Here is a 13,501-nt window from a genome sequence, read left to right as displayed (position 1 = left end):
GTTTTTCGAAATTTTTTAAATAAACTTTAATAAAATGATCCATTATTTGAAATTTTTGTAACAAATATTCTTTCCTTCTATTCAAGTGATACTGTGCAAGGCAACTTAGTTCATACCCAGTGATTAGTTTGAATAATGAAAATCAAATTATATTTTTTTCTGCCTTTAGAACAGAGTTAATATTTTCCGAAAAAAACGTTTAAAAGTGAGTATAGTTGAAATTGGAAAATCAGCCCTAGGCATTTTATTCTAAATGCCTGTATCTATAAGCTCAGTTGATTAAGGCGTAACCAATTCCGTCCGCGGTTTGCTTAGGGTAGCGGGTTCGATTCCCGCCGTCGCAACAAAATTAATTTAAATAATAGTGGGCTGGTGTAGTGCATAGTATATGCATGAAGGAGGTGCACTCAGCCTCTGAAATTGACGCCTAAGTGTGTGCGTGGACAGCCATTATAACCTAACCTAACCTAACCTAAATGCCTGTATCAATATCAGACATCAACTTGGCAGACAAATTAAATGGCTGCTATTGTTATCATCTGGTCCATATTTTATATCATATTAATTGAATAATCAATTCAAAAGTAAATTACATAATAAGTATATTTTCCATAAATAATTCAAAAACACTTTTTTTGTTAATGTTAATGAACATAAAAAAAAAAAAAATATAATGAAAACATTAATGAATTATAAATGAATTCACTCATATTATGTGAATTTTATCATAAATTGATATAAGTTTTAATATAGAAACTACAGGAATCGACAGCTAACAACAAGTTAGCAGTGGTCTTATACACTAATTTCTGTGACTGATACTGCCATTTAGTTACTCAAAAAGTCGATGATTGGATTTAACTTCCAAATTCTACCCGGACTTATATTAAGTACAGGAGGTTAAAACTATGTAATATCTTGGGATACCCGCTAGTAGTATAAGATAACTCAGTTAACATACAAACGGAGAGCAGAGGAAATACTGGCCCTAATATATCTTCACCAGAATCACCATAAAATTTTATTTTAAAATGTATTGTGACTTTAAACATTTTACATTTATTCATTCTAGCTTTTATCCAACTAAGGTTTATCGTATGATGTGGGCTCCCCTTCAAAAAGCTTTTGGCATAATTTGTATGAAAAAGAGACAAACTAACGTTAATTCTGATAATATTATAAACTATCAGGATGGAAATTAGTACCAATCGTCATCTTTTTCACTAACTTAATGCCTGTATCAATAGCAAGCATTATTTTACAAGAAAATTGTGTTGTTAGCTGGGGGTCTATTACATACAATATTTAATACTTTACATGCACATTTAATATTTATAACATAAAGAAAAATAAAATATCTATAATAACTTAAAAAATATATAATTTAATATTGTTATTAGTTTATAATAGTTTTCAAAAGTAAAGTAATTGTTATTTTAATAAAGTCATCAAATCATTAAAATAGATTATTATTATGATTAGTAGAAATATAATAAAAAGTCGTAATTTATGTAATATGTACAAGAGTGTTAATTTTTTAATTGGAAAAATAGAAGAAAAATTATAGTGTAAATAAAACAAATAGTCCAAATGACTCACCAAATGTTACAGATAAGAACGAGGTTTCTTATCGTGCTTTACACACTGAGCAGACTGAAACTTTTCTTATTTGGTAACTCTAGCTACCACATCGGAAAGTACTGCATTCCTAGCGGGTGTCCCACAATACCTCTTACCTATATCTTATTTATCACATTTCTGCTTTTTTAAACTGTCAATCCATTGCGTTAATTTATCACTATCATCCGTGATTATTTCCTGTAGTTTTTATTTCGAAAAATTGACGACTTTTTTTAGAAAATCCATGTAAAATTCCAAGAAAAAGTAATGTCTGAAATTTAAATATTTATCTGTATGTATTTATTTGTGGCATCATAGACCAAATTGATTTACAGTTCCTATTCTATTTTATTGAAAACAAATTTAATCATCTCTTGTCCTTATCCAGGATAGAAATTAAAATTCGTTCTAATTTCAAATATAAAATTCAATAGTTTTAATTGACACACGGTACAAAATTGAAAATAATAATATATAGATAATAATGACTATTATACATTATAACATAGCTACAAAATAGGTACACTTCTATATCAACAATTTACAAATTAATTATTTATTTTGATTTTGTAATTAGATAAAAACCAAAAATAATCAACAAATAACATGAACATACCAGGTATTAAGTAAATAAGTAATTGAAAAAATAAAATAAAGATTCCAAGTACATTTTATGAGCTAGATATCCCGTTAAGTATTTAATTATATCAACGCAGTAATTTTTCATAAAAAACCCATAACCTTTTTCTTTCCGGACCAGCACTCTATCGACTAAGCAACCGCTACGTACGGAGTATGATTTTGAGGAATATATTAAATCTGAACATACTCAGGCTTCAGAAACGAAATACAATAAAAATTCGCGAATGAAAATTTGAGTGTCTTAAATTTTTAATACATTAGACAAAAACTAAATTTTAACTTTTTGTTGCAAAAATATATTTAAGATAGTAAGTGCTTTATTTGGTTGATATGATAACTTTGAGACATTGAACATCGGACACCCAACATAATTACATAGCATACGATGTTTATTATCATCCAATTATATTAAAAATTTCTATAACATTATTTTGGTCATCTAGTTAATTATTATTATTTCTATAATAGGAATAACAGAGACTATTTCATTATATTAATAAAAAAAAGCAATTTTTGATTGAAAATTGTTGATAACACAAATATTATTATTTGTTTTTATCAAAGTACAACGTACGAACAATAATAAATAATTTACATTCGTTTTTTTTTAATATTTCAATACACATAAATTATGAATTTATTAGTGTTTTCTCTAGTTTAAAAAATTGATTTTACATTTATTTTCGATTTTTAATTTAATGATTGTGAAATAGGGAATCACTTTTTTTTAGAAAATAACATGTATGTGTTTAAAATGTATCTACTTTAACCTTTAGTTTAGATGCTCGCAATTGGAATATATTCGATCAGATGCTTCGTGATTGCAATATATTAAGAAATTTACAAATCTTAGAATTTAAGTAATTGAAAGCATAATACACATCATGTTAAAATTTGAAGGCGATTTATCACACCGGCTGTGAGACTATCGCGATTAAAATTGACTTTCTTTACACACACAGCATGAGATAAGCGTGGGAAAATGCAATGTTTTTTGCTTAGTAGAAATGCCACCTTCAAATACGAACCACTTACACCTCTTGGCGTTAAAAATTAAAATTATGTTGATTCATAAAGAATATATACCAATTTCGTTTATTTTTTGTTTTCCTACGGACACACATTTTCTATGAAACTAAAAAAGAAAAATATTTGATCAATTTTGCTACAGTTAAATGATTCTTTTTTTATTAGTTTTTTCAGATTTTTCTTTAATTTTTCGATTTTTCGAACTAACGTTAGGGATCTGATGCAAAGAAATAATTATTGTGGTTTTATTTATAACAAAAATAATTAAAATTAATTGAAATATACCCAATTTAAACAGAAAAGTAAGTATTCATTAAAACACTCCCTTTATAATTTTGTTTTTTATGGATTTACAATATTGCATGTAAAGTTTGAGAAAGTAATTGAAAATTACTTATTCAAATTCCGATATGAATGTTGACTAAATTAATTTTTCTCACTTTACGGGCAGAAAAGTGAAGTTGGTTTTTGACAATCTTTAGTAGTACGCAAATTATGAACGTTTAAAAATCCTAATAAAAACAAAGAGGAAGATACAGGTTATTCACGTCATTGCCTGATATTCCCATAGAAATTACATACAAAACTTTGTTTTGCTTAAAAGAGATAGGCAACAATTTTTGAATGCTTATAACTTCTTCGGTTTTTAATCAATTTTAATTACACTTTTAAATTGAGTGGTGCGGTATCAAGTCTAGTTTTACATTTTTACGCGTATTAAGCTAATTATCTTTTACAAGATCCTGATGAAAGGACTGAAATTAAAGAACTGATGTTGGAAATGAACGCAGTTTTCGCTGATCCTGTGTGATGAATTCGTTTTATATGACTAAGTAATATTTAATCATATTATCGCACTCACATTTTATAAACTGGAACATTATATCATGTGGTTTTTTCATACCAAAATACAATGACGTAAGAAATATGATCTAAATGTAAAAATAAGTTTTACAAAAATATATATTTTACAATACATGTATTTAAAAAAAAAAAATACAATATTCAGTCAGAAATATAACAAATATTAGGTCATGTATTTAATTGACCTAATATAAGTTCATTTGCGGACATAATACATATATAATATAAAAAAAAAATAAATAAAATATAAGTGAGAGGTTATTACAGTAAAGTAACCTTGGCACAAAGAGACACCACATATTAAATACTCAACAACTTATATTATTATAATTATTAGTATCATTTTGTTGATGAATTGACGCCATTTAATTGTATTCATCATAATAAAAAATGTTCAACATTTTAATACTTGATTGGATGTGTTAAAAATCCTGTACCATGGAATCATTATTGTCTTATTGTTTTGGACCACAAACGAAAATGAAATTTTATTATATCTATGACGACACTTTATCTAAACTAAGGAACAAATACAAAATTTAAAATCTTCGGTTAATAGTTAAATTTAGTAGTAGCAAAGAAATAAATAATATCAAAGTCTTTGTATATAATATACATTTGATAACAATATTTGCGCACAAAGTGATTTTATGTCATAAAAAAATTCTCAATCTTCCAGTTACATTTAAATTTTGTAGCCATGGTCAATACCGAGGAAAAAGTCTTTTTCATGCTACTTGGAATGAAAATGATTATTATTTTTAACCCCCGAACTAAAAAAAGGAGGTGTTATAAGTTTAACTGCTATGTGTGTGTCTGGCTGTGGCATTTTTTTTGGTTTCATTTGATAGGTTTTTTAATGGAGAGTATTCTTAGCCATGTTTCAGTGCGAGCTTAGGGTTTCGGAAAAACTAAAAAATTTACGATTATGACATATAATTTTAACATAGTAAGTAATTTCTATGGAAATGAATGGTCAAATAAACTTGGCTCGAAAAGCTTATTCTTGATTTCGAAAAGTGAAACGGTAACATAATAAGGTAATTCAAAACAATAATTCAAAAGAACAAAGTCAACTAAAATATTTCAATTAAAATATTTCCCAAAAAATGATAGCTCTCTAAGTGTCCTATTCATCTCATCTGATGTCCTTGACCATCATTTTTATAGTGTTTGTGTGTGCGTGTGTGTGTTTTTCGGTAGCACGGCAGCCCTAAACGGTCGAACCGACTTGATTGAGAATTTTTTATAGCTTCCAAAAATCGATTTAGAAGGAATAAATCGCATTTGTCGGGGATTTTTTAAATTTTGTAAATTCCGCTTGTTTATATTTTATATGAATAACTTACTTGAGAAAGTAAAAAATGTTTCTTAATTTAATTCTTGCAGTCTCTTAATGGGATGAATGCAATAACTTATACCAAAAGCATCTGATTTGGCTTATACGGATCGTACCTACCTTCCTTTTGTATTGCAACTTATTTATAGCGTGAAATTAAAACTAAACAGATTTAGAATATTTAAAAAAAAAGGATAAATTACAATTTTTTTTCTTGTTTCATGTAAATATTTGATAACCTTTTTTCTTTTTAAATGATTTTAATTATTGTTATTATTACTATTTTGTGTATAAATTTCTTGGAATGTTTTGTTATGGTTTGAAAACAGTTATCATTTTTAACCTTTGAACAATAATAATAATTACACTTGTTTGAAAATAAGACAAGACTTGAACAACCTCAATCAATAAATCATAAAATAGTGAACATTGTCACTATTATTGATTGAGTCTAGTCTACACTCGGATTTTAATTTTAACTTCTAAACACCATTATGATACATTTTTGTTACGATTAAAAATATTGATGCTACGAAAAAAATTTTGGTATAGCTGTTCAGAGAAACACCTAATTAGTCCATTTCCGTTTGTCTGTCCGTCTGTCTGCCAACAAGATAACTCAAAAACGAAAAGAGATATCAAACAAACAAAATTTTTATAGCGTACTCAGGACGTAAAAAGTGAGGTCAAGTTGGTAAATGAGCAATATAGGTCAATTAGGTCTTGGAATCCGTTGGAGATAGAACAAAAGTTTAAATGTAAAAAATGTTCCTCATAAAAAACTTAACAACTTTTGTTTAAAACATTCTTTCATAAATAGTACTGTTTACCCGTGATTTTGCAAATTAGGCATAAATTGTATAGTATGTATTATATGGGAATATCAGTTATGTATGTGTGACATGTATATATGTGTAATGTGATAGAGTAAACAACACTGTCTATACATGGTATTTCAACAATTAACTTAGTCAATTGTTTGTTTTCACTTGTTTTTTTAATACATTCGCAAAAAACACTTGATTATTAAACTGACCTCAGTATTTTTCCTATTTATAAGTACGCTTTCTTCTTCCTTTCATTTATTTTCCTTTTTTCTTTGGAAAGATTAAAATAATAGAACAAATCAACCCGTGAAAATTGTCACTACATAAATTTTCCATTTTTGAAGTGAATTTACTAATTCAGATTTTATCTACATTATATCGGAAATTCGTGTCAAAAAACATTTCTCATCACGTATCAAAACTTTTGTGTTAAAAGGACACAGTTTTTTGCGTTCATTCTTATCAAGATAAAAATCCAGTAAATGTTTTCTCTATACGTTATCAATTTGTTTATATTTGAGAAAAAAAATATTTTCACAATATTTATTGAACCATAAAACCCTAGTTTTGAACTAATTTTTCCATTACCTCAATCATTTCGTCACACAAATTTCGCAAATTAAAAAAATAACTCTTAATTAATTTTTTTTAATGTTTCAAAATTGACTGATTTTAACATAAGACGTTTTTCATTTTTTATTAAACTAAAAAAGATTTACTGTCAAATAATCTTTAAAATCTTTATAAATAAAATTGTAATTTGAAGAAATTATTTTTGGTTAATAAATTACAAAATTAACTTAAAAAATAATTAAGAAATGGCTATAAATGTTTGACAATTATTGCTGTTTAAAAAAATCATATAATTTAACAGTTTGGTTATAGAAAACAATAAAAAATGATTGCATTCATTAACATAATTTTTTTTTTTTTTTTTGAAAAATAAAAAAATTGTAAATTAATTGTCTCCACAAAAACCAACCAGATACATAATGATTATTGACCTTGTGAGTCGTTATCTGGGATCGAACATTGGCATTTACTACTTCATACAACATTTTTTTATTAACAATATAGTTATTAATTTTCTGTTTTAATTATGTATTTTATTGTTAATTTTTTTTTATAGAGAGTTCTCCATTGAGAATGGTTGAAATTTTATCTTAAATGAAACTATTTGTATACGCATACTTATTATAAAAATTGGTATCTAGTTCGAGCCACTTACGGTATACCTTTTGATTCCATGGCATCGATTGTGTCGAACTGAATCTAACTACTACACGACTCTCGAGTAGTAGTAAAAAACCTTTCAAACTAAAATTGCATATACAAGATGTTTATTTTAAGTATAGTTCTATCACTCTTAACGGAAAACCTTTTATATATGTACATATTTGTAGCATATCTGTGTTGAACATCTTTATTTTTTAATAACTTTATTTATTATTGAAATATAAAATAATATTTTGTTTAGAATGTGGATTTTTAAATTCCATGTAAAATAATTTTTTTAATTTTTTATTAGTTTTTTAAATTGCTCATCGTCAGGTTACGTTTTTTATGATAGCAGTAGGCATCAGGTTGTTGTAATCTTTAAATTTAATAACTAAATTTCTAATAAAACTTATTAGCTTTTAAATATAAAATTAAATAATTTAAGTTTTATGTTACTGTTTTAAAGTCAATGGGTCTATTCAAATCCATCTTTAACAAAGAGAAGTCAGATGAAATTTAGATCACAGCAAGAAAATAGCAGTTGTCCTTATTAACGGTGTAACAAAATTTCTAAAGCTACAAAAACAGAACTTATTCCTTCTTTAATATTTAAAAAAACATTTTTGCATGGATAAAAATAATGCATGATGTTGTTTAATAAACAAGTTTATCGAATGGTTATCGATACCAAATTCTACCTTTATATATAAATGCATTGAAGCTATGTAAAATGTTTATTGTTTGGTGAAGTGAAGTGTATAATGTGATGGGAATCGAACACCTGATTCATTGATTAGTAACAAACATTGAATATACACGTATATGATATTGTAATATCGTATATACGTTATACACAGTATTCATAAAAATATTATTATATCAGATTTTGTGCACGAATCTGTACAAAAAAAACTTAAATTTAAGCATTTCCAGTCCGTAGTTATCTAAAAGAAAGTTTTTCCGTTATTACAATTTCTCAATTTTTATAAAAATTCTATCGAATATCGAAAATCGATTATTAATATTTTTCCAACTATATCTATTCCCTTTAAAATTTTTTGTTGGTCCGCTTAGCTAAATTTTATGACATCAGGTATGAATTTATGTCATAAAAATTATATTTCTGTATTTATATTCCCGAAACTTTGAGACGGTGTCATCTCGGTACTACTTGCTAATTTAATTACACTCTTAGTCCTTTTGAAGCTTGTTTTAGTTCATTTGCCATCTAATACCTACTATGTCCCTAAATAAGTTACGCGCAAGAAAAATGCATCTCGATATCTTCAAAAGATTTCGATGTTCCCTCTAACATAAGTATATTTTCTCTTTGAATTATTTTTATCTTTCATAAGATAAAAGCGTAAACGACGATTAAACAATCCAACCTTACCAGTTTCCGTTATCTTTCGTATTTCGAAATATCGAATAATTATTAAATGTTAAAATGTTGCTTACTTAATAAAAATCAACTTATCTATAAATAGTCTGTGGTTTAAATGCAATACACCTGCACTGATTACGATATAACAATATTTTTATGAATGTTGTACAATAACGTATACAGCTGCCTATATACCTATATATGATTTAGATTTATGATATTAATTTGATATTGTTTTGCGTTATGATGCTTAGCAAGCAAAGTACCCTTCATATGATAATTTACAACTCATAAAACAAATAAATTAATATTTAATAAATCATTTGATGTTATTCCGCTTATAAAAATTTTTTTAAATTTTTTTTTATTTAATAATATTTTAATATATACATAATATATACAATTATTTAAATTTGAATAAATTATTAATTATTATAATATTATAATTATTAAATATTGTTTTAATATATTAATTTTTATTAATAATGAATGTCAATATTAGTAAAAAATTAGATATTTAATTTTTATAGTCATATTAAGCATATATTATTGAAAGGCAGGCGTATACATATTAAAACATGTAAAATAGATTAACAAAAACTCTATCAGTCATGATATGGAAGAAATTTATACCCAATCAATTTAGCACTCTAGCAATCAGTGCCCAGTTTAGCACCAAAAAGCTATGCTGAAAGTCACTTATAACAGTTAAAATTTAACAGTTAAATATACGTTTGATTTTGGTACATTTTAGAATGATAGATATCATAATAAAGGGTAACGATTCTTTACGCTCATCCAAAATGAATTGACTAAAAAATTACAGCTGTGTTTTAACAAAAGTGAACAAAGTGATTTATTAAAATATTTTTAATTTGTTCCTCTTTTATTTACGACCATTTTCAAATAAATAGAGACATTTTATCTAAAAAAAACTACGTATTCTAATTTGTTCGCACTTTCATTTAAATTCTAATAAAACTGAAACATATTCTTTATAAAAAGTTAATCCCTGTTTATATTCATCGTAACAACTAAAATCACTTTAAATTTCCATTACGAAAGTAAAAAAAAAATCACATCCAATTTCATTATTCTATCCAACTGTGAGCATTTTGTAACGTAATAATGATAAGAATCGTGAAAGGACGACTGTATACGATAAAGTACAAAAAAAAAAACCTTCAGAAAAACATTAATGAAAGAAAATTGTATTCTTATATTCTCATCAAAAAGTCTTACACGATGGAGGGTAAAATGGAAAAGGACGGGCAAGCGGTTGTGTATCTCTTATTATTATACACACAAAAAAAGAGCTACCCCTTGTGTTGTATTCTGGTGGTGTGTTCATTTATTGTATTTATTAACAATGTAGGAAGATAAAATGAGACCAGATATTGCTTTTTTAAGCAAAATATCCTGGTGTGTAATAGCATTTAATAGGTTTTAACAGTGTCGATTAGTACTTTCCTTTTTCACATTGCTATATAGTAGGTAGTTTGGTGGGAAAACATCATCATCATACTCATTTTCCTTTCGTTGTACAGCGTGAATCAATGATCAAGAAATTTTTCCTGTTCGAAATATCATAATTTTTAGCAAATTAATTATTGTTGGTTAGAATCTGTCTGTCTTTCTATGCTAATAAATTACACTGCACCGCCATCAAATTCCTTCCAAAAAGACACTTATCATCTATAGAGGTAAATGTCTTTCATGGACTCGTTAAATGCCACCCACGTCTTTAGGAATGGTAGAACAAAATAGTCGCAGTTTCTATATCGAAACTTTTTCCAACTGCTTGTCGCTTTTTGAACACTTCGATAACCTCTTATATTATAAACACAGAAGATTCTCAATCACTATTTAGAATTTAAATCGACAATGTTAACTCCAGGTATCATGCTCATATTCCAGTGCAGGCTAATTAGCTTTATCGTTAGTTGGTTGTTTTAGCAACAATATGTACAACAAACCTTGGGATTTTAAAGGTTTGATGAGTAACTTTTCATGGCAAAAAATGGGTTTCGGAAAGAAAAATGCATCGTGATGACTCGTTAAGATCAGCACCATTTTTCAATGAAATCGTTTCGAGAGGGAACTAATTATAAGGAAAAATGATTTTATGTGATTCATTGAATTATTGTAGTAATGAGATGCCTTGGAACTAAATCGAATATTCTTCTATATTATTTTTCCAGTATTTTTTTCTGTGCATACCTTATTCCTCCATCAAATTATATGATATTCAATCCTCATTTTCAAGCCTATCATGTTGACTTCTGGCAAAAGAGACTCACGATCTAAAAATTTACTGTGTAGGAAAAAACAAGCTAGAAAAATCGAAAAAATATCATAAATTTAAATAAGTTTATTAGGCAAACATACTAGGAATGTAACAGTTTTAATAGATTAGTTCTCCTAATTCTAAAGACATAGTAATTTAAGCCAAATTTTTGATTTTTTTCACCACTTTTCTTTGAAATGTTGTTGTTGTTTTTAGACACGGGTACAGGGTAGCAACGGGTGCGAATTCCTCACAGGTCAAGCTAGTTACCTACATTGAATTCTTTTATTTATTCCTATTTGGAAATGTCTACAATTTAAAGTTTACATACAGAGAATGAAGATGAAGTATAATGTATAGACGGGTAAATTATTATCCTTGTATCATATTGTATTAAAAAAACCAACGATACTATATAAATACCAACACTATGAAACGTTTTTCGCACAGTGTATCCTACCTCACATACGCATCCAACAATACATACATATGATACAGTAAAACAACTAAGTGGATTAAAAAGTCACTAAATACGTTTACGTTGTCGTTACAAAACCATTTGTATAATTTTATGTCGATCAATGGTTATTTTTCATTTGTATAATAATATGTAATGTATTTTAGAACATCCTTATGCAATTTGTACCTTAATGTTTCAATTATTTGAACAGTGACAAAAACCGTATTATATTCTTTATATTTTTTGTCGTTTTGTTCACTATTGAAGAATATCTTATGTACAACTTATATTCGATAAAACGGTGCCCGTCTTTTCTCCCAAAAGTTGCAATTTTTAAGGTTACATTGTTTATTGTCAAGCAAAAAAATTTTGCATTTATTACTCAATTTTTTTTTTGTACTTGATTACGAAAAAGCGGATATAAAGCATTCAACTGTTTACTTTAAAAGCTTTCCTGTGTGGCTAAACGAATATGGTAATGCTGTGTCTAGTTCGCAGTCTGGTGAAAAAATATATCTAAAACAAGCGAAAACAAACAATTGACTGGGTTAATTGTTGAAATGCATAGACAGTATTGATCATGCCAATGTTTTTTTTTACGTCATGTAAGTAAAGAAAGATATCCACTCTTACATAGCCACACATCCATACATGGCACACACAACTAATTTTCTCATACAATACATACTATATATTTTGTGCATAATTTGCGCCCTCACATGTAAACAGTGATGTTTACAAAAAAATGTTTCAAAACAAAAGTTGTTAATAAGTAACATTTTTTATATTTCAACTTTTGTTCTATCACTAACGATTTACAATATACAACCTACGGATCCAAGGACTAATTGATCTATGTTGATGATTTACAAACTCGACATCACTTTTCACGTCTTGAGTACGCTATTAAAATTTTGGCTTGATATCTTTTTTCGTTTTTGAGTTATAATCTCGAAAGACAGATGGACAAACGGAAGATCAACCGAAAATGGAATAATTAAGTAATTTTATGACCACCTTTATCAAAATTTTATTCGTAGCATCAATATTTTCAAGCGTTACAAACTTGGGACTAAACTAAGTATACTTTGATATATTTCATATATACATGGTATAATTATCTGTAAGGCATATTACTCAAATAAAGGTATATTTTTGGAAAAGCGGGTTTTTTATGAAATTTTAAAACTTTAAAAAACAAAAACTGCGAAAATACGAGCAATTTTTTAACACACAATCTCTGACTAAAATTTGCGTTGCAGGGTCCGATTGATAATGCTGACAATCAAATACAAACAAGATGAACAGACCGACTGATTATAGATGTTTTTATATATAAAATTGCATGAAATATTTCCTGTTCAACAAATTCGTATCAAATATTGCGTGATCATCTAACATATCATATGTGAAGGATGATAGATATATGAAATAACATAACCTTAAATTTAATAATATACTATAATTTTTTTTTCTGTTTTCGTTTTTGGATATAACAATACCAGTCTCTCACACTGACTGAACTGACTATGAACTTCACAATAATATTGTAAAGGTGCGAAAACTAATAAAATAGGGATGAACCTACCTTTTAATACTAAACATGTTTTGTATTAAATAATATTAAATATAGGAACAAATTAGTTCGTGTAGAAATATTATTATGTGTAACAGTAATCATTATTATTACATTTTATAATAAATGTATCTTCTTTTGGTTCGTAAAATAAATGCAAGGCCACCAGATGTTCAGCATTTTGACTCAAAAGTACAAAATAATAACGTTAAATTGTATCACACTTTCTAAATTTCTTTATTATAACAAGCGCTT

At 26.9% G+C, this 13,501-nt stretch overlaps 1 protein-coding gene across 3 annotated transcripts in view; it reads left to right on the top strand.

The window, feature by feature from the left end:
• LOC123294097 (homeobox protein homothorax) overlaps positions 1 to 13,501 on the top strand; it is a 530,011-nt gene that overhangs the window by 183,994 nt on the left and 332,516 nt on the right. The gene's annotated exons all lie outside the window — the stretch shown is intronic.

Source organism: Chrysoperla carnea, chromosome 2, assembly GCF_905475395.1.
Source record: "Chrysoperla carnea chromosome 2, inChrCarn1.1, whole genome shotgun sequence".
NCBI classification, from domain to species: domain Eukaryota; kingdom Metazoa; phylum Arthropoda; class Insecta; order Neuroptera; family Chrysopidae; genus Chrysoperla; species Chrysoperla carnea.
Note: the sequence above shows the minus strand (reverse complement) of the source record. Positions and strands in the feature narration are given on the sequence as shown.